The sequence below is a fragment of the Chelmon rostratus genome, chromosome 23, assembly GCF_017976325.1.
Source record: "Chelmon rostratus isolate fCheRos1 chromosome 23, fCheRos1.pri, whole genome shotgun sequence".
Taxonomy (NCBI): Eukaryota; Metazoa; Chordata; class Actinopteri; order Chaetodontiformes; family Chaetodontidae; genus Chelmon; species Chelmon rostratus.
This window is the reverse complement of record NC_055680.1, coordinates 14488036-14511639: the sequence shown is the minus strand read 5'-3', so window position 1 is coordinate 14511639 and position 23604 is coordinate 14488036. Positions and strand designations below refer to the sequence as shown.

Genomic DNA, 23604 nt, shown 5'->3' with positions numbered 1-23604 from the left:
AGGTGAAAAGCTTGATAAAAGGCTCAATATGAAGCTACAGCCAGCACTTAGCTTAGCTTAGCACAAAGGCTGTGGATGTATATTACATATAAATCAAACAATACACAACGTATTAATTAGAGAACTTCAGAGTTGCTGGTAGGTAGAGCAGGCTACCTGCTTTCCCCTGTTTCCAGTCTTTATGCTAAGCTAAACTAGCCAGCTGCTGGCGGTAGCTGTGTAAGTAACGTACTAACACCGTCTTCATCCACAGTTGTGTAAATTAGACCTGAAGCATATGACTCCTGATGATGAGGGCTGCAGGATCGTATACATAATTTTTGCGAAGGATGCCTCTCTCTTTGTTTACGTTGTAGGACTTTTCCTTTCAAACATAACCACAGATGCATATGTCAGCTGCAAATGAGCCTGTATCTGGCAGCAATTCTGTACAGGATGGTGATGCTTTTACAGGAATATCGAGCCTGCTGCAGCCTACATAGCCTTTTGTCTTGCAGCTGATACCTCAACAGCTTGTAGGAGGCACTCATGGTCTGCACGCCTGTCCAAGGGTTGAATATGTCAAACTGTGTGCATGAATAGCTGTATGAATATGAATGGCTGCATGCGCCACACACATGTGCAGCGGCGCGAGCAAGCGACATGGAGGGAGGAGATAGCGAGCTGCTCCACGGCCTGTCGCTGGAGCTGCCTTCTGCTTAATCTGAATTCTAAATGGCAAACGCTTCATCGTGGCTGCAGGAAAAGACCAGATGGCCACGAGTAAACCCGGAGAGAGAGCGAGCGCGCGAGAGACCAGATGTGGCGTGCAGAGATGCAGGAAGAGATACTGGAAGGAAGGGAAATAAAGAAGGCCGGCGAGGAGGGGATGAAGGTAAACGGGTCGGAGAATGTGCAGGAATACTGGGAGTGATTTATCGAGCCCCCCACATGTGTAAACACACAAGCAGAGATACACAATGCACCGCGCTGCGTTTAACCAAAGCACGGCTCTGTTTATTCTGGGACAAGCCTCACGACTCGGTGACCCCACGGTGACAGCGCTTAGGCCAAAATGAGACGGCGGCGGCGTGCAGTCACGCAACGCACCCCCGCCATGCTGGTTTAATACCCTAATCCATTAAAATCCAGCTTCCATGCGGCTAAGCTACCGTAAGCAAGTCAGTAACCTTCAGCACCTGATAAGTCACACAGTCAACAGGCATTACAAGCTGTTTACGCTTCAAGGTAGTTTTAAGCTGCCTGTTACCAGTGTCATTTCCTTTTGTTTCGATGATGCAGGTGTTATTTTCTGGAGCTTCCAGGAACATTTTTCTCAAGGTTGCTCCTGTGCTGCTGAGCTGAGAGGAAGCTGGTGGTTGAACAAAACAAATGATTCGAATGAGTCAACTGAAATTAAAGTGGGTGCTTTTCACTATTGATTGATTGATTGATTAGTCAAGAAAATAATGACAATGAAAATAACCTAATAACTATGCACAATTTAATAATGTCAAATAAAGACTGCTGTTATTGGCTGCATCCTTAAATGAACATTTTTTCCGAAGCCAACTTGTCTATCACACTATCTGCTGCAGAAATGCAGTCAAGTAGAAATCACGATGTAATTTAAGAAAAGCAGAATTGCACCACATTCCACGTCTGGAAACGGTTCACCAGCAGGAAAACAAACCTTTACAAGCCGTTCAAAGTGCTCCAACACATGCAGCAGTCGTCAGATGCTGCACACGACAGAGCGAAGCGTCGACTGATTGGCACACGCAGCATGAACAGACTGAACACGCCCACGAACACACGGCACAAACAAAAGAGAGTAACTGTGTTGGCAGACCCGCCGCCCGCACTTGATTTAGCCATGAAGCATCGCATCATGCACCCTATATGTCTGCAGAGGATTATCTGAAATAAATCCTAATGGTAAACAACCAGGGAACAGGTACATCACATCGCCTCAGCACTAATCTGATGGCGCTGAAGAGGAATGATATCATGTGCCGGCAGGATGCAGGCGAAGCGGCTCGGACACAAGTTAAAGCGCCTCCGAACGCCAGGCTTGATGACAATCTATTGCATCACGCAGGCTGAAAGCACATCCCTCGATAGCGACAACACGATGTCTGAGTTTGGGTGCGTCCATGTTCAGATGTCTCATCATGTGTCCAACCTGGCATTTGTTTTTGAATCCTATGACGCGGCCGTAAGGGAGATGATGCTTCCTGATTGCACTCCTTGTGTAAACATTTATGTCTGCAGCTAATTATGCACATCGCGCTCTTTCATTGCAAAACTTGAGTTTGCCACACGTGTTTTTGTAGATCCTCTCATCCTAAAACACAGTAAAATCTGGCATCCGTGTTGATCACTTTTGCTCATTTCCAATGCAAATAAATTCATGTGAAGAATTCCCCTGAATAAAGTGTTATATTGTGTTGGAAGAGCTGTGGGTCTTGTTTTATTTTGCTCTAAACTGCTCAAAAAAGCCTGAAACAAGTAAATGGACTGGAAATAAGTGGATTCATCTCACCTCTCTGCCTCGCTCACCTAATGAGATTTTAAGGACACGATTAAATGACCATTTGAAAAGTACAGTTCTCACTGAAATGCACCTGACAGGACTAATGTAATCTTGACTCTCATGCACTGTGACAGTTCAAGTTCACGACAGCAGACAGAGTGTGTCACAGCAGTGGTGGTCGGAGCCGGATTTGAAAAAATCATGGAAATGTATTTGTGTCGTCGCTGCTTCATTAGCGTTTGGGCTCTATGGAAGATAAAAATATCTTTGTGCCTCTGGGAGGAGAGAGGATGGGGAGGGGAGGGGCTGGCTGTGTGTGTGTGAGGAGTTTTTCTTGTTGCTTTTTGTGTGTGTGTGTGTGTGTGTGTGTGTTTCTGGTGCGCGACTGCCACGATGACATCGTTCTGAGCAAACTTCCAGGCAAAATGTGACAAAAGGTGCAAATCGCGAGCTGACGTCAGCCTCTCCAGACATCCTGCTGTGAAGTCAAAAATATCTCTCCTCCTTACCTCAGCCTCCTTCACTTGGCGGCTCTTCCTCACCTCTTCCTGCCGCTCCTTCATCAAAACCACACTGCGGGCTTTTGTAAGCCCGTACGCAGCCGTGCATGCAAACGTGTGTCGGTGACCAAAAAACGAAAAACGTAGGAAAATGAATCTGAAATCGTTCACATCTCAACATATATTCAAAGCCATTTCAGCCACCTCAAACCAAACTTAAATACGTGTTCATGCATCTCTGCCTTTCAGGCTCATCCAAGACCATTTTACCACAGATAGCAACAGGTTGTGAGACTGGCACACCTTCCTGACCTGTTCTTACAATGAATAAACGACTGAATTGAGTCCTTTACACTAAATCGCACTGATTTCAGATACATTAGGGAAAATTATGGCAGGGAAAAAGGCGGATCAGTTTGAAATATTGCAAGGAGTCATGGAACAAAACAGAGCAGCCACAGTGAGCTGTTAGATGAAGAGCTGCAGGCTGCACACCTCCAACTTCTGAGCGAGGTAACAAACTTTCAGTTTCACTGCGCCCTGCTGTCTGCAGACTCACGCCGCGTGAAGCTTAAAAATCAGAACAAGGTTGATCACAGAGTGATGGAAACAGCCCAAACATTGCCTGACTTCTATATTAATATTATGATAGCTTGTTGTTGACAGGTGTCACCAAACCAGCCAGGACTGAAGTAATCGAGATTGCCACTTTAATATTAAGATTTTCTCAAGCCATGAAGGAGCCCAAAGGTGGAGATTTTGAGCAGTGATTTGTAGCTACGTTTCTCAGCTGACTTGTTTAAGTTGCAAAATCTTGATGAATAAAAAATGTTGCCTCTAAATGTGAAAACGAGTAAGAGAGGCTGACTGACAGGTGGAAAAACAAAAGAAAGAGTGAAAGATGTTCGGACACGGTCGGCCTGCAGCGAAACGCTGTCAGATGTTTTGATTGGCCGTCCAGTAATCAAGAAAATCAGATCGGGGTCCGGCTGGTTTCTGATGATCAGCTGTTGACGTGTCCGGCTGTGCGTGTTGCAGGGGTATGAGTGCAGAATCAAAAAGACAAGCAGGGAAAAGGCCTAAGGGAGAGGAGGGAGAAAGAGCGACACGACGACGAGGAAGAGGCAGCAGAACAGGGACGAGATGTCGAGCCGCCTGTTGTAAGTTACGCCAAGCTCTGCCTTGTGTTTAAGGCGCTTTTACGAGCCGTCCCCCGATGGGAAGATGAGAGCCAGATGGCAGCGCAGTCACTCTAATGGCATCTCATTTCCTCCACAGGGTTGAAGTTCACAGAAGAAATTCATCATTCGAAGAGTGAAAGAGGTGAAGAGAGCTAATACTCTGTGGACAGGAAGCAGAGCGGGGACGTTTACTTCCACCTAAAAAGCTGATTATGACGTTTAAAGCCTCCTTCGATCCTCATTTTAACCACAGCACAGGAGCCTGAATTAGGCAGAAGTAGAAGAGGTGAAGGAAATTAGCTGCTCTAAACCCATAATCTGAGTAAATACATGAAGCACCACATATTAATAACATCTGATACATGTAAGTGGATCCGACAACAGAATTCACATTGAAAGTACATTTATGTCATCGTGGAGATACTGCAGCATCTTGCAGCTTTCAATGGTCTCTGAAAAGTCGAGTCTAGAAGAGCTGTGATCAGCAGTTAACCGGCTTCCTTTTCTGAAGCTTTGGACTATTGAAGGGAAACTGTTGGTGAAGTTATGCTGTGATAATGCAGTGGCTCCTCTCCAAACTGAAGCTTGTTTACCGCCGACTGAAACATGCCAACGCTCGCCTAATTACAACATATGAGCTGTAAATGCGAGTTTACGAGGAGCACGTGAAGGCAGCACGCTGCTCGGAAAGGGTTTGAGTTGGACGAAAGACACAGAATTTATTTAGTTGCTGCTGATACAAACATGACACGAGAGGCCTGATGCTAAGCTAGCCAGCCGAGTGTAGCTTCATTTAGCTCACAGACATGAGAGAGGTATCAATCTCGGAGTAAGAGAAATTTCAAATGAGTCCATTAACAGGCGTGATGGCCTCTCAGCTGGCTATTCCCTTCTGTCTTTGAAGAGAAAAAGACATGCAACACTTCGGGTGACGTCAGACTTCAAGTCTCATTTTCTTTTCTCACATCCTCACAGTCTCCAACACCTTCTCTTCATCTCTGTGTCTTGTTTCTTTACTTGCTCCATTCACCCCCCCGAACATCTCCACCACCTCCAACCTTCCCTCTCGTTCGCTCCTATTATCACATTTCTCCTTCTCCCCGTCGCGCCGCTCACGTAATCTCACACATTCTATTCTTTCTCTTTCTGAGACTCTTCCGACATCTTCCAGCCTGTTGCATGTGAGCCGGGTCTCCTGCCCTCTTCGTCTTGTTATCTCGCAACCACGAGCTCTCCGTGGAACGATCTTACGATAGTTTTGGTCTAAATGTGGAGGAAACATGGATGTTTTCCACCTTCAGAGTCATTCCTTTTATATGCTCCACCTTAAAAAACATCCTCCCCTGCTCTTCAATGTGCCCTTTTTCATTTGTGTGACGGTTCACGGCCATGAAAACCTTCTTTGGCCTCGCATTTATTTGCAAATGTCGCAAGACTCAACCCAGGGATCCAAAATCGCTAAAACTGACAAATCACAAAAAAAAAACCCCTTCCTGCATTTTCTGCTGTTGATGCCAAACACACAGCTTGAACTTAGAGCTAAAGGAATAATCACACACTTAATAATATGCTTATTTGCTTTCTTGCAGGGAGTTTAGCTTAGCACGAAGAGTTAAAAACAGTCAGGGTTTGAGGGCTTTAAAACATTAGAGGACTGCAGCAGATAAAGGAGAGTACAGCCTGGGCCCTGACGTGGCTTTTCTACCCTGAAAACAACACCAACACCTCCACCGCACGTCCAGTGTGCTCCCTCTCTCAGCGATATGCAAACAGAGGTAAAGAGGCCAAGCGACACACACACAGGGTCAAAATCACTCATGCAGACGTGCAAAGCAATGCCGATAAAATGCCCACGCCGACTTTGATGGTGCAGGGTTCGTTTCCCACTCACTTTGCAAGCAGCACCTTTGCATAAATAACTTCTAGCCGCTGACTGATCGAAACAGAGAGAAAAGGGAAGGGAAAAAGTGTTCCTGCTTGGCTCCTGCAGGGTCCCAGATGGAGGAACGGCGAGATGGAAAAATGCTGCTGGAGCATTTGGACGAGACGAGAAAGAAAACACTCGCTCACGTGTTTGCTCATCATGCCGATGGGCTGATGCACTGCCGAAAGTTTGTTTCTGCAGTTTGGGACGCAGCAAAAAAGAAGCTCCTTGCTCCGAACGAGACACAGGAGAGTCTTTTTCTCCAGCTACCGCCCTTCGCTTCGTCCGCTGCATGTTGTCGCAGCGTATTTGACAGACACCTGCACAAACCCACGTTCCCACCTTGCCCAAGCTGTTATCAGCGTGTGAACACCGTGCCTTCGACAACATGTTTCTCTCCCCTATTGTTGGCCCGTGGTATTTACGAGTGTGAAGCATATGCAGGAGTGTTAGCCTGAGACTCAGGGTTCGTTCAGCCTGCCTATCACTGCCTTTACGGCAGCTGCTGTTTGGCCTGTCAGGGAGGAGATGAAAATAACAGCGGTGGAGACGTTCACACAAACACTGCACTCAAGTACAAACCCCAGGTACTTGTACTTTACATGAGTGTATCCATTTTATGCAGCTTTATACATTTGAAAAGCTTCAGCTACTTTTCAGAATACAATTTTTCATGCCCCCCCTGTCCAGTGAAAACCATGTATCTGCAAATTTGGTGATTTTGCATTTGAAGTTTTCTCTTTTACTAAAAGATGAAATGTTCCTTTATTCCCAAGGCTAAATTTTAAACTTCTCTTGGATTATCTGAAAAAGCATCGTCACAAAGCTGAAAAAGCTGACTTTTCGGAGATACGAGGTTCTCAGAGGACACCAATGCTACACACACATGATGATCTTATAGAATATGATGCATTGCTGTGGATTAAACCAGCCAACAGTATATAAAGTAGTTCAAATGAGCTCAACCTTGAACATCTACAGCAATAAAATGCAACATTAATGCAGCAGGAATATTAATCCACAAGCATCAGATATAATGGAAAAACACTGACAGGGAATGTTTTACTGCAACATAAGGACTTTTACTTTGCATACTTCTATTTATTGTCTATACAATGTCAGAAAATAGTAAAAAATGGCCATTATAATCTCGCAGACGGGAAGTGGACTTTGTTTTAGCCGACCAACAGTCAAAAATCCAATCAAAAATATATTAAGTTACCATCCTAGAAATAAAAAAAGAAACTAATCTTCACATTTAAGAAGCTAAAAGCGCATGTTTTTCATTTTTTTCTTGAAAAATTACTTGACCAGATTTGATGCCCATTAATTATTTCAGCTGTAGACACCACTGACCTCAGCCTCTCTTCTGTCGGTGAGGAAAAGACTTTTACACCCTCAAGGCTACAAATGGGAAGTATTTGATATTTAAAACGTGCATTCTGGGTGGAGTGTCGCTTTAAACCACCAGGTTCACAGATGATCTCATTTGTGGCAGAAGTACAAGAACATAAACACACACACAAGCTGGGTTTCCATCCAAATGTGTCGCAGATTTTAACCGAATTTCGAGAAAGTCTGCAAAAAATGATGCAAATGAGTCCTTGTTTCCATCCATCCATTGAGATAAGCAGCGGGTTAAACAATTCAAGTAAATTCAGTCCAAAGATCATTTCACACGGCTGCAAACCTGCACACACACATGCACCCAGTTGCACAGCAGGCCTGCGTCCGGATGCCGGCATTCTCCACAGTGATAATGGGGCTGTATCCCACTGTAATGCACAGTTCACTGAGGCTGGCTGCGCTCCAGATGGAGAGGCAGCGAGGAAAAGGAACAGGATGCCATAACCTCGCCTCACACAGTGGACAAGAGCCACAGCTGCAGACACACACACTTACACACACACGCACGAGGATAAACAGGCCAGAGCACCCACGCCTGCATCAACCCACATGAATGCTTGCATCTCCAGAAAAAAACAGACACACTCTGCATATCTACTGTACATGTCTTCACGACACATAGAAACAGACACGGGCGTGCTCAGAAACACGCTTGCAGGGCAGCGGCCGCCACTTTCACCGCAACAACAAAACGAAGCAGGTCCCGGCGGCACGCTGACATCGCACATTAACACACGGCCTTGCATAAAGTACACTTCAGAAGGAGTGCCGGCTGTAATCACGCAGCTCCACTGTCTGACAGGAGCAGAAAGTAAAGGTGGCGCAGTGCTGGAAGTGGCGGATGAGTGGGTGGAGGAGACACTGCCTTTTGTATTTTCAGGCTCTTCGCGACAAGAAAGGCAGAGGAGCCTCGCCGCGTGAGGGGATTTGTCGCTGAAAAGTAATAATGTTATTCCGCCCCGCTCTGACCTGTTTAGACGAGGAAGCCAGAAAGCCTCGTCTTCGCCGTCCTGCACCGGAGCTGCTTTACTTCCTTGGAAGCACAGCAGGGGCGAAATGGAGGTCGTAACGAGATCTGCACGACGCAGTCAGTGTTAACTTTTGGAGTCAATTTTTCCAAAAACTAAGTCACGTTGTTATTTGGATTCTTCCTTCAGCTGTTTCTCTGATGCGAATCGCTTTAGCCACGCTGGCTGTGTGGCTTTAGGAATGGCAACGTTGGCCAGTCCACCAATCTGGTGCACACTGACATATCTCAACAGCTATTGGATGGATAAGCATGAACTGTGGTGCAGATGTTCACGGTTTCCAGATGATGAATCCGAGGACTCTGGCTTTTCCTTTTGCACCATCAAAAGGTTCACATTTGTGGTTTCAAGTGAACTATCTCAACATTTATTGGATGAACTGCCATGAAATTTCCATGTTTGAAACCCCTTAACTTTTCATCTAGTGCCATAAACAGGTTGCAATTTAAATATGGTTATTACTAAATGCTGTACCTTCAAAACTCACCCATCAGCCACAGCTGCACTTTGTTTTTACGGCTAACAAGCTACTGTTTGCATGCTAACACTCTAAATTAATATGGTTAACACTGCAAACACTATACTTGCTAAACATCAGTATGTAAGCCATTGGGAGCATGTTGCTGTGCTGGCGTTAGCTGCCTCAAAGCTACACTGTGCCAACATGCAGCCTCGCAAAGCTGCTAGCAAGGCTATGTCGCGAAAGTTTCACTTTCTGCCCTTTTTCCTTGGCAGCTCCTGCCACTCATGCTAACTCCAACGTTTTTCTGTTTATTCAACAAACAAACCATTTGATTAAACCGGAGAGAGGTGATGCTAACGTTTAGCTGAAAGCACTGCCTTAGCGCAGCCTCACAGAGCAGCTAGCATGGCTAGCTACAAAGTGGAGTCTTGTTGTTCAAACTAATTGCTGCTGAGTGACCAGTATATAATAAAACTGGTTAACTTTTTAAAAAACAGTGATGTTGTGTGTGAGGTTTTAAGCGCATCTTAATACGTGAATAAGGCCCGAAAAGCACAATTTCTTATGTAGCTTGAAACTATTTAGTTACAGAAGCTAATAGCATCTTCTGCTAGTTGCTATGGATTCTAATCACAGTTATTGTGTAATATCTTGATATTTTCAGACACTGAATTTTGCTGGTAAATCATATTTCTATAATAAAACTGTTTTTGGGATCCCGTCGTAGCTAAAATATTATTGGGTTTACTCAGCTTATTTCTCCTGAAGGCAACAGTAATGAGGCAAAAGATGTGAAACACACACAGAGACCTTTGATCTGGTAATTACGTTAGAGATAATGAAACCACTAAATCAGGATTTCTTCATAACAGAGGTTAAGCGTTACTAGCGACTGCACACATTTGTAGAGCATTACATTTATATAGCTAAAAAAAAAAATTTGTTCTTGTTGCACAATAATTAAACAGTTCAGTTGAGATCTTCAGACAAACTGGCTTTAATCCGTTTATCTCAAAAACACATTCAACAATACAGCCGTCAACTACATGTCAGGTGTGCCTGCTCTGCCTCCACAGCGCCGAACAATGGAATCGCTGCGAAACTTATGAAATGCTGCTGCATAATGATTTGACGTGGAACTGCTCGTCCGTCTGTCGCTCTGATGGGTTTTTCTAGCGTCTGGTCATAAACACGCCCAGCACGCACACTAAAAGGCATCTGCACACAAGCTCACATCTGAGACCTTGGCTTACATAAGAACAATTCTGTGCCTCTTTGTTTGTCTCGTTTTTCTGCAGGACTCCGAAGTACGAGGCAGAGCGATAACTTATATTTTTAGACAGTGTTACTTGCATTTTGCCTTCAATCTACTAACAACCTCCTTATCTAACAGGATATTGCACTGCTGCACAGTCGACATACCTGCTAATACTGACTGAGAAATGAGGATTTGACCAATATGGGCTTTTGAATTTCAGTATTAGTAGTAAAGGATGTAATTCTAAAATAAAAATGAAAATGAGTCACTGGTTTGGCTTAAGAGCACAAATTAATCAAATTTAAATTAAAAAACTTCGGTGCAGTGCTTCTGAACATCCTGATATGTCAACATAATCTTCATTATAATGTTAGGTGTCATAAAATAGTATGAAACAGGGTTATTTCGTCAATGAAGAAAGTCTTGCATTAGCTTGTAAAAGGTGTTTTAATTGCGGAATTAAGAATTACTCTTGATCTTGAACAGTCAGCAATGTAGGAGCAGATAAAAGGACGTGGGTGGAGAGAGTGTCTACACCCTGAATCTTAATCTACAGTAACTGCCACTGGAAACACAAGAGCTGCTGCCGTGATGAATCTCAAGAAAAAAATGAAAAAAAAACTGGGGAGGAGGGAGACATAAGCGATAAGGGAAGAGGATGCAAGAGAGAAAAAAGACAGGGGGAGAAAGAGGTAAAAGAAAAGGGAGGAAGGAGAGGAGGATGAGGGAGAGGAAGAGGAAGGAGAGGAGGAAGGAGGGGTGGGGTGTAGCCTGAGTCATCGTCAGTTACAGCCATCATCTGAGCCGAAGGGGGAGAGGAGACAAGGCGTGCACACATGCACGGACGCATGCACACACACACACACGCACGCACACACACACACACACACACACACACACACACACACATACAGAGTCTTTAATGGCAGCCTCCCCTTCTCGTTCACTAACGGGGACGTGGAGTCAAATGGTCAGGGACTGTGGGGAATGGCCGTCTATATTAGAGCTATTGACCCCTCTCTGACACACACACACACACACATAAATGGGCCGGAGTCCCCAAACAGTCCATTAGAGATTAAACAAGTTGTTCAGTCAGTTTCAGACTCCAGGCGTGACTCAAAATTTCAGATCGCCGTGCCTGCTCGTCTGCCTCCTCCTCGCCTCTCTCGCTTTTCACATTTCAACTCCTCCTCCATTGCTCCCTCCGTCTCCCTTCCCATCGCTCCGTCTTCTCTATTGTTCCATTAGTGGATTAAGCTCGCCGGTACCAGGGCGGAAGATAGGTGCAATTCAGAGGAAATTAAACTCAGTCGATCACCCTGCATCGGGGGGGATGTTAGACATCTAACTGGCGTACTTTACCTGCCTGCCTTCATCGCCTCTTCACATTACGGCTCCATTATGGATTTCTATAATAACACAACAGTAGATGGATTCACTGCAGGACTCGATGCGAAGTCCTGCTATTTCTCCTCCACATTATTGAGGTAATAACTCAGAGTTAAATGAGCGTATTTATGACCAAGTTGCGCTAGGAACCTGTTAGCTGATGAATGGGAAGAGCTGCACCTCATTCTGTTGAACAAGACTAAGAATCTACAGTCATGCTTCAGTGGGGCTCAATTAAAGCAGTGTGTATGAGCTAAATGGAAAAGCTAACATGGCTGCAGACCAACTATTATCTTTTTTCGCCAACTTATGTATCGCTGGTGGTCTCCGTCCCAAGACTAAAGATGGAAATTGGCTTTTAAACTGGTGTGATAAATGTTTTGTGCACAGAGATTGTATAAAAGAGGCGGACACAGCTTCCAGGTCTGAGAAGTGAAGCCAATATGGAAGTGCTTTAACCCTGCATTCCTTCTAATGGCCAGCAGGGGGCGAAAAAAAAGTCAGATTGTATAGAAGTCTATGAGAAAATAACCCTACTTGTCCCTTTATTTATTACCTCAGTAAACATCACAATCGCTAGTTTCAAGTGTTCTTTAATAGCATGATGTCCGATTTAAAGATTATGGTCTCCTTTTGAGTAAAATAGACAATAAAGCAGGCTGTGCTTTAGGGCGTGGTTGTGATTGACAAGTCACTGTCACAATGAGCTGTCAATCAGAATAAAAACATAGCAATGTGTATCCATTGTGCACATTTAATAGCTATGATCTTGTTTGGGGGTCATTTGTGTCATTTGTGCATTCGTTTTAGAGCTTTGAACCTTTTGCAGCGAGAGTTCAGTTCATGAACAGTAATTGCAACATTTAGGTGGTCAAAAACTGTGTCGTTCAGCGTTTGGTTGTATTAAAAGGCACTCTAAGGTGTTCATTTTTACTGGTCGGGCACCAGGTTTGAGCCTGTTTTCCACTAGCATCCCAATTAATATCACAGTTCAATTGAAGTACCGATGCACGTTGCTAGCCAAGCTAGTTAACTAGTGCTAGTGTTAGGTGAGCTCCACCCTCTCCACCTTTCAAATATTGTCACTTCTGGCTCTAAAAAATGGGCTATGATTGTGCATTATCTCCGTTAGACAAAAGTAGCATAAAAATAAATAAAAATTCTCACAATTGTAGTGCTAACACACTGACGTTTGGTAGATATAACATTTTCCTATAATGTTTTTGTTGTATGCTAACACATGCTAATTAGTGCTTAACACAAAGTACAGATTAGTTATTAGTTTAGCAGGTTACTTGGTCATAAAGCAAACTATCGGAGAAATTTAATTTTGATGATAACTTCCTGATAATTTTAATAGGATCACCAGAGTCTAGTATTCATGAAGGTAACATGAATATCTGCACCAAATTTCATGGCAATCCATCCAAGCTGTTAAGGCATTTCACTCAACATGCTGGTGTTGATGGAGGAAAAGTCTGGGATAAGAAACAATGGATGTCTGTAGATAATGTAATGTCAGTCCATCCAGAGAAATTTCATTAAAAACAAAAAAGGTATTTGGTCCATAATAATGTTACATAAAGAGCAGTAACACGATTACAGTGAAGAACAATCCTCAAGGACATTACTGATTTTTCACCATATAATTACCACCACATGTCAACTAACTAGGAATTATTCAGAGATGTAGCAGTAGTAGGATATCATTATGAAAGATTGCTAATTGGCTCCTTGTTTACCAAACCACTCACCATAGCAACCGAAACAGCTCGCATCTGTCTTCTTACAACAATTATCAATGAGGCTGAAATGTAACTTTCATCACTAGACTGGTGTGAATTCAACTACTGCTTATGTAAGGCAGCCATTAGGAATACATTTATTCTGCTAAACATCTTTGTTGTCCTGCTGATGTGAGACTAGCTGCTGTGTGAGGACTTTAAAAAGGAACATGAACCTAATGCCGAGGTGAAATTGGATTTCCAGCTTCCTCTGTCCAAACTGTCCAAAACACCACCAAGAGATATGAAAACAGGTGCACAGCTGTGATGACGAAGAGGTTTTTCTGTAATAATAGAGTGCACATACAGTATACTATTGAGGAGGCCTTCACGACATAACACATGTTCTAGGTCAGCTGTTAGGAACGAGGTACAAACATTAAACTGGATGTGTTAATCATTTCTGTCCGGAAACTGATAAACTGACATTTTTTTAATCGATTTTACACAATGCCAGCTAAGCTAGCTAATATCAGGTTCGTAGCTGGTCAGCTAACAGCTAATATCAACAAAATCTTTAATGGTGTTAGTGTTGTGTTAGTTAACTTTCTTGGTAAATTAAAGTGTATAATTTGAAAATTTTATGCTTCACCACCCCCTAGTGGTCGAATCAAATACAACACCCATTTTCCTATGAACAACAACATATGCCGTCAAAAAGATTTGAAAGATGCACCAATCGCAAACTATTTTTTCCAGATAGTGGCTTCGCCCCTCTCTCCTGGGTGTGATGTGCCACGTGAACATGAGAGACAGAAACGGATTGAGATCAGATTTAGGGATGTTTATACCAGATAGCACATGTAATCAAACATAAAAGGCTAAGTGCCACCGTTTGAAGGCTGATACAAATTAGTGCTCATCATTTGAAGCACGCACACACGCAACGAAAAACGCTTTCTATTTTCAGGAAGAGGACTGACAGGGAGATGAATATTCATCTTCCGAACACCACTACACTCACAAAAGCAGACATTGTGTCATTTGAAAAGGCTGGTAGGTTAAAGCTGTTTATAGCCACAGCCTCAATTTTACTCACCAGTGAGATGTTGCACACGTTGAATGCTAAGTGCTACGGAGATGGGACCAGACCGATATGAAACAATGACAAGGGCAGAGGTGGCTTGTGGGCTGCTCGTTGGCTTAGCTTTTCCAAAAACTCTGTGAAAAGGTATTACGTTAAAGCTTCTAGTCGGGCCTTTGTGCAGTGGTACAATGCATTAGTGCAAGCTGCAATACCTCAAGCACTAGGTGGGTACACAGGTCCCCAGAGGGTTACATAAACAACACGCACAAAGCAAGTTTGACGCCTGCATCGCATTTTATCAGGTTGAGTCGAAGCGGAGAGAAGGCACACGTGCATGTGTGTGTGTGTGTGTGTGTGTGTGTGCGCGTGTGCGTGTGCGTGTGCGCATGCATGTACTTTGTGAATTTTTCATCTCTGTGGCAAGGAGGTTAACCTGATTCCCGAGGCTTTTTCAACCACGCATACAGTACATGAACATGCACACACAATCCTGAACACACACACACACACACACACACTGGAGAAGGGGATGGAGGTAATAACATTAAGGCAGGCAAAGACACGTCCTGGGCTTTAACTGATGTGTTCAGGAAGCAAACTTCCTCTTCGAGACGGATGACGCGGATGGATGCTCGTAGTTGAGACGGCTGTGTGAACAAACATCAGGAAATGTCAGAAAACGGGCTTTAAACGAAAAGCTAAAGCTACAGCGTGCATTTCATCAGCCTGTTGTTGTCGAAAAAGGCTGCACCAACCAAAAACAGTTTGTCATGAAGTGCATAAGGACAACATTTGGTTTAATTCAGGGTGGCATAAACAGAAAAAAACGATCGCTCTGAATCACCTCAGCAACACAAAGTGTCTCATCAAGGCACTCATGGCTCATCAGAGCAACTGTTGAAGACCTGTACTTTCCACCCACGCCATGAGCTTCTTCATCTCTCACACACACACACACTCACACAAATATCCTTCATCATCCAAGGAGCAGATGAAGAAGCGCAAACACACCAGGCCCCCCCGACGGGCACGGCCAGCTTCTGCACGGCGCCACAGGCTGAGTCCTCGTCTGTCGCATGACAAACACAAAAACTGGCCAAAAAGTTAAGTGTGTGTCACACACACACACACACACACACACACACACACACACACACACATACACAGACACACACAACAGGGTTATTGCAGTTCGGGAGTTGTTGTTTTCCATTTAAACTTTTCTCAATTTTAGTAAATTTGCATTTTAAGGCTGTTGAGAGCGCAGATTCACAAACCCTCCTATGGCAAAGGGATGACCCATGGTACTCTGCCTCTGATTGGCTTACCCCGATATTCTCACCATAAGCCTAACCAATCATCACTCTTCATGCCTAATCCTAATGAACCCAACCAACGAAGGCAACAAGTACCAGCCAATCGTAGTACAACTTTTTGGGGATCATTTTGTTCCTGAAAGTTAGATGAGAAGACTTATACCACTCACATGTCTGTACGTTAAACATGAAGCCAACCTGTTGCCAGGCGATGATTAGCTTAACTTAGCACAAACATTGGACACAGGAAAACAGAGCTAGTCATGCTCACTAAATAACATGTTTAATCTGTACAAAAATCAAACCGTGAAATCTACCCGGACAGAGGCTAACTGCTTCTCCCTGTGACCGCTCTTTATGCTAAGCTAACTAACTTCCTCCTGAATGCAGCTTCATATTTTGCAGAGGGCTATGAGGGTGATGTCAATCTTCTTGTCTAATTCCCTAATCCCTAGAAATAGTCCCAATGAACACTGTCAATGGTATTTTCAACACCATGAACAAAACTCCATTCACTTCCTTTGTATTAATGCCACTAAATGAGTGTGAAAGTACTGATTGTTTTTGTACTTTTAAACAAATCCTTTAAATACCAGATTTTGGATGTTCCCTCAAGCACTGGAATGCACCATGTAGGTTCTCCGCTTACTGAAATCACTAGAAGCCAATGGCCGCCTCGAAGGAATCGCAGGAAACTGACTGAAATGGTAAAGTAATCATGACTTTTGCGTGTGTACACAAGTGTGAGGAACTGTGCAGATATGTGAAATGCATCAGCTCGACGGCACCGAGAGGGACTGGAGGGCCTCTGCTGAGCAGCTGACTTCACTGCAATTGGTCGCATGATGTTTTCTACTCGACCCCGACTTTGATCAAACAGCGCGTTGACGCTCCGGAAGTGCCAAGCACAAATTTACACCAATGCACAGACTGAAAGACGGAGGCTGAAAAACAGCTGGATGCAGGGAATCCTGTAACACCTGAAACACACACACGCGCAGAATGTGTTCACCTCCCTCCACTCCTGCCTCAATCGAATCAACTCTTATCAAATCCAATCAGACCCGCTGAGGCGTTTCATTTGGAGCCGAGCAGCAGAGTGGATTATGCACACGGACGGAGGCGAATGAATCAAAGCCCGTTCGCTTGTGCGTGCGCATGAAGCAGAGAAAAGAGTGTGTGTGTGAGTGTGTGCATGGCCACGTGTTGGTGCATGTGTGCGCTTCAGCCCATCTGCACTGTTGCCGTTTGCGTGGCCCTGCCCGTCTGTGCGGGCTTAGGTGTACTGCATGCGTGTGCGGCTCATTGCATCCATTATTCTGGCCACTGAAACACTGCCAGTCAGACAGATTGGGCTTATGAAACACTTCCACAGCGGTGTTAAGGCAGGCGACGTCGCTCTGATACTCCCTCCATCCGTAAAAACAACAGAATCACTCGATTCCCGTCACACGATTACAGTAAGGCGCACTTTCTCTCATCCCCACCGGCCTGCTGACGCGTTGCTGCTCCACCCCAAAAGGGGAAACCTGAAAACTCTCTGCAGCATGTTGCATTCGAATGAATGCAATTACAGCATGGAGCAGATACACAGCATGAAAAGTGGAAGCAAGCATTGAAAAGTAGCTTTTTGCTGGTGTAGGCGTCACTTGTAGCACAGAATCTGACCGTCCACGCAACCAAGCAGTTGCTGGAGGGACTTAATCTGTTGTTTTTTTAAAAAATGTGTCCATGTGGCTGCAGCCTGAGAGAGAAAGGCTTAACCTTTGTGGCACTGGGGAATTTAAAATAAATCATTGCACATGCCTCAGATATATTAACGTTGCATCAAGGTAAATCTCTCCTCCAGGTTAAAATTGTGACGAGCTGCTCATTTCCTCTTCCACAAAACATATACGTGGTTTCTTATACTAATTTCCAAGTAAACATCGACATAATCCTCTTGCCAAATACATTAACCTGCAAATGAAGTGTTACATCTTCACTGTTGGCTTGTGGGTGGAGCTGGATTAAAAAAAAAGAAAAAACACCTAACAGGACCATCTGTAATGTATCTAGAATATATGATTATAGCTGGTGATGTAACTGGAAATACAGCCTTCCCCTATAAGGCTTTACTTCCTGTTTGCACAAGAGCAGAGCATCCAGCGCTCCGGCTGAGTACGACACAATAAACAGTGTTTGTTATAGACATTTTTAAAACGGTGGGGGTGGCGAGCTTGGCTCCGGGTGCTGCTTTCACTCTGGTCCCAATCCTACTTCGTCCTGTCACTCCCCGTGACCCCAGCGACAGAGAGGCTAAAGTTTCCTGCCGTTTCACCTGATATACAGCTGTGAGTATTAGCGACGTACCTGAAACAGAAGTGTGTCATGAGCTTGTGGTTCCTGCTTGTTCTTCTCTTTAGATCTTTTTCATTCGTATAGATATTCATTGTTCCTGATGGGTTTTTCTTCAATGCACCTTCAGCAAGATTATAACAAATATGCCACGGTGCAGTCCAGCAGAGGAGCCGCCAGACACGCAACCGGAGGTTGCACCAGGGTCTCCTTCCAAAGTTTTTAGCTGACTTTGCTAGCACTGGGCATCGGAGCTGAGCATCACGGCCCTGCATCGTTTGCATCGCTCCTTGCTGTTTCCGTTTTGGTTTTGGTAGTTGGGTCATTTTGAGACAAGACTCGCAATGTGGTAGTTTAAAATGCTGTAACACTGCAGGGCTCTGTGTACAATGACACAGCTAAACAAATGAGGTGGAGCTCAGGGGGTTCTCAACTGATCATTCACATCATTGAAGTTTAGGTGGTAGCCTTTCTTATCACAGTTAGGGTCAATAGGAGCAAAGCCTTTGAGACAATTAGACAATGAAACATAAAGGATTTATGTCTTTAACCTTCATTTATGATGGTAGGTTGGCACTTTGATCTTTGGCAGCAATGCTCTGTTAACCCTTTTAATAAAAAAACACAGGAACATGAATAGAAAAGAACCAAATAATCTACTAGATCAATACTTACTATATTATCTGCCTGAAAGTTAGCAGTCAGAGGATTGTTCCATCGCTTTATCGTTCTCTGCATCACCTCCAGCTTTGCATATGTTCCGGCAGCAGGAATAAAATGCAAATTCAGCTGCGTGTTCTGACCTCATGTTCCGCCCCCCGCCGCATGTCGCAAACACGTGTTTGTTTACTTTCAGCAACATCTTCCTGTTGAGTTCGAAAGGTTAATCTGTAAATGGATCCCTAGAACAGAGCTGAGGAACGCGGGCGGCAGCAGAAGACAATGCGAGCAAGCAGCCCTTGCGCAGATTACCGGCGGTGATGTAACTCGCCGTAATGACACCGGCCTTCTGTAGCTCATAGCTTCCTGAGCGCTCAGCACACACATGGTGGAAGTAAACAAACGCACAGCGGGGGGGACAAAAGGCAGGGATGGTCTGACAGTGACAGATCTGTTCTCTCTGCGTACCAGGAGGCATGCCAGGGGATCCACTGCTGCAGGAAGTGATCCTTTCAGGGCGACGGCGAGGCTGCTGTGCTGAAAAACACGGGTTGTTTTCACCCTTTCCGAGTGTCGGTTTTCAGCATGATGTGAGTTTTAATCATCCGGTCCAGTCCGCTGTGTTGACATGCAGTGTTGTCGGATCAGGCTGATGCTGGGCTTTATTAAATATCAGAGTCATCCCCAACTGATGCAGTGGAGGTTAGCCTGGGTCTCATGATCATATAAAGGCTTTTTCAGGGACTTTTCTACACTGCCAACAACACGGCCCTCAATCCTAATAGTGATTAAAAAAAAATATATATAAAAACACTGCATAACAGAGTGTGTGACAAAATTTTAGCGATTTTAAGAAAAACCCTGAATAGCGAAAGCTGCATTTGAGTGAAACCAAATCCAAGGCTGTATCCAGACCAAAAATTTAAAAAGCTTTCAGTCCACTTAACTGGCAGTTGTTGGAAAGCTTTGTGATGCCCCGAGATGAAGGCCAATGCCGAATGCATCGGGCGTTCACGCTGATTTTGACACATACACCATTTTTTTCAACACACTACGGACCATCTCTTTTCAAACTCTCCTCTATGCCTCAGATTTTGGGCATTTCTTTGCACGACGTTGGTATGAAAAGAAAAACTTAAAAGTGGTTGAACCTGAATTGCTTCACAAGAAAATTACAAACAACGCAGGAAGAGGTCACATAGATGTAGGTGCTATATCAATTTAATTGGATTCATTCAAACTTTTGTTTGTGCACGATGTGTTTAATGTCAACACTGTGTCAGTCAAACAGTAACATCGACGACAGCGGGCTACATTTGCTGACCTGACAGGTGAACAGTTTAACGCGGGCCTGTTGCAGTTTACTGAAATATTGTGCAAAATAAGCTAATGTTTAGCCATGCTAATGCTAACTATGTCAAAAAACATGAGCAGCAAGACCAATTAGTGTGCAGATTTTGACTTTCTACTCTCATCTGTGGTGAAATGGATTATTAAATCGCATGCCTGTGCTGTGAAGCATAGGTGGGCATGGCTCCAGGGATGGCAATGAAGGTCTGTTGGCCAGTCGATCCATCACTTTCGCCCAAACTGAAATATCTCAATAACTATTGGACGGATTGCCATGATACATACAGAGATGGAGCTGTCAGCTGTGCTAGTCTTTCAGTATTGTTGCTTAGCTGTCTAAAAAAACTATGATGTTTCAATTGTGTTGTACTCAACCTTGAATCATGATCTGTTTTTTGCATATTTTAGGCCATATTGCACAGGCCTATTTCTGCAAGATGAAGTCAGTCACTAGCATGCCTGTGTTCTCCAACAGCCAGTCTGTAATGTTTCATACCAAATGAAACCAAGACAGAGGAAATAGATCAGATGTTGGTGAGTCCGGCTGCATCTGAACAAACTTTCCATTCCTCATTTCCTGTGGTTGCAGAAGTGATCGTACTCAACACCAGACTTTCATTGTGGGTAAACTTGGTTTGAATGATGGGTTTCAGTTTATGGTGACGAGATGCACTTCCTCGCATTCTAAAAATAACACGTGCTTTTAACAGTTTGGTTGTTAGGCTGAAGACAGCAGCAACAAGCAGCAACAAATAGTTTTTCGTGGCTATGGTGATGTGATGGTCTGATCTATTCTATTGTCTGTTGCTGGAATGTGTGACAGTGAACAGCATGCTGGGAGAAAGACGTGAAAGTCAATGCAAAACCCCCCCAAAAAAAGGGCTGGCATGCTTTTCATTTGTTTTCATTGTTTCAAGTTCCACCAGTTTAACGCTGATCTTCCCGAAAACTGTGTTTGACTCAGCGCCTGCAAACAGTCAACCACAAACATTCCCTTGGCGGCGGCGGGGGGACAACCGACACCACCGACACACACACACACACACAGAGGAAGTGAACCCGAGAGAGGAAGCACATTTCTGCTGCGCTGCCCACTTTTTTTTTTTCCCCCCTCCGTCCGAGAAGACAGATCGATGTGGATCGGAGAGGAGAGGAGACCGGCTCCCAAAAAGCTGAGTCAAGGCACACACACACACACACACATTCATATTGTTGTGAGGACCCGAGCCCCCTCCTATCACAACTAAACCCTCTTGCCCTGATGTGAACCTACAACTAAATGTTACCTTGTCCCAAAAACCACGTCTGAACCCACAAACAGCCTTTAAGAGGAAGTCAAAATGTCCCGACTTCACAAACAGGTCCTCATAAACCTGCAAGAACAAACACACATCTAATGCACAGATTACAGGGATGTTTTACTGTTGCGAGCACTTGAAAGACTCTAATCTTGAGTAATCTTGAATAGAATTTACTACTCGTTCAGAAACTTGCAGTTACTCTTGCAATAAAATAAAGCTCCTCACTATTCTGCTGCACTGGGACTCTTTAACAGCTCGTAAAAAGTGCACACTGTGGGGGGATAATATGACTGGAATGCAGCCTCACAGGAAATGGACTGACAGCTGTCATGCTGTACAAGTGTCGCACGCTATGAAGTGTTTGTGAGTACAGTGTGTAGTGTATGCACTGTGCATGTGTGTCACACGGGGTCAAGATGCCAGAAAGGGACGTTGGTTAAACATATGCACAGCTCGTTTATGTTTAGTAGCATATTCCTTATGTACAGCACTTTTAGGGAAAAAAAATGCTTTGCCTTTAACAAATTCTACATTGAGTCCAACCAGACAACAGGGGGATATTAGATGATATAAACCAGCTATTGGCAAGAGAGAGGAATACTGGTCACGCCCACCTCTCACAGCACACACATACACACATGTACAGCAGTGCTGGCTGGCCAGACACATCCATTCATAAAAGACCCACCCTTTCCTCATCCGCTCACACACACACACACACACACACACACACACACACACACACACACATAGGTGGTCACCAGTCGTTTCTAACGCCTCTTCTCTGAACTAATGCACCAATTAACATCTGAGGCAACTTAGGGAACAAACCTTTTTAACCTGAAGTATCAATTAAGCAACTTATTCTGATTCAATAGGAATACATTTATTAACATCAGGAAATCCAGCCTGCATGGGAATATTTGGCTGGGAAGTAATGAAAAAGGACACGGGATACTTGAATGCCTCCAGCGACACTAAACCCAATCCAATTAGTTTAATCAATGGGGTGTTAAATGCCCTCTTGAGAATGGGAAATTCCCCAACCTGCCCCTTAACTGTCAAGTTCACGAGTGAGTCGTGACATTGCACTTTTCACTTTTTACTTCAGAGCACATTTTACTGATAAAAAAAGAAAGTAAGTGTTGGCTTTTCTTATTTTTGCTAAATTTCAGCTATTTTGATCAGATTCTTAATTAATAACAGTAAGAAAGGGTCTTTCCGGTGTCCCAAAAAGTCTGCTTGAAGGAGTTTCACCCGCAGTTGGGTTTTACGCTCTTACAGCTAATGCAAATTCATATACCCACAAGGACCATGAACGCCCCATTTCTTCAACTTTTCCCCCCTTCTGCGCAATTTGGCCCATTTGACGCCACAAACAAGCCGGAAAACTTAATTTTACAGGCAGCCTGTGAAGTAGGCGACTCCCTCACACAGCCGTCATGTAGCGGTATGCGAGGGGGAAATGATCCACATCGATGAATGGAGGCGGCTGACCGACTCCCGGCGCGGTCCGGTTAACCAACTACACCCTGGAGGAGTTCGGTCCTAAAGAAATATCCGCCTGTGAGGGAGAAAGCGGTGCGTTTAACGGAGATGTACTCACCCCGAGCGCGGCGAAATGAGTCAGCTACAGACGCGGAGAGATGCGGGAGTCTGCGGGAAGATGAGCTCCTCCGGGTCTCGCAGGAAGCGGCTCCGTGGGAATCTCGGCCCGAGAGAGGAGAGACGTGCCGCAGGAGAGGAAGAAGAAAAAAAAGTCCACTCGGTCAGATTTGGTTCACTTTGGCGGTTTTAAGTCGTTCACTGGTGGATTTGAGGCTGTCTCATCGGCGTGGGGAGACGCGGCCGTGAAGGGGACACGGGCGGGTTCACCTGTCAGGCAGTGTCCGGGAACAAGAGACCAGAAGTGGCGGCTTGAGGATGATCGTGATTCCGCTCTGTGTCCGTGTGCTCGGCGGTCCGCTGCTCTGTCACCGGCTGCTGGAGCATGGAAACGCCTTTTCCTCCCTCTCTCTCTCTGTCTCTCTCTCTGTCTCTCTCTCTCTATGTGTGTGTGTGTCTCTCTCTCTTCTTTCTATCTCTCTCTTACTCTGTGTGCCTCTCTCTCTCTCTTTCTCTCAGCATCCCCCCCCCCTCTCTCTCTCACCCCCCTCTCCAT

At 44.6% G+C, this 23604-nt stretch overlaps 1 protein-coding gene across 1 annotated transcript in view; it reads right to left on the bottom strand.

The window, feature by feature from the left end:
* Positions 1-23395, bottom strand: part of LOC121626746 (astrocytic phosphoprotein PEA-15) — a 43239-nt gene extending 19844 nt beyond the window's left edge. Inside the window, exon 1 of the mRNA XM_041965416.1 lies at positions 23050-23395. The gene's annotated coding sequence lies outside the window, so the exon portion shown is untranslated. The remainder of the gene's footprint in view (positions 1-23049) is intronic.
* Positions 23396-23604: the final 209 nt, after the last annotated feature.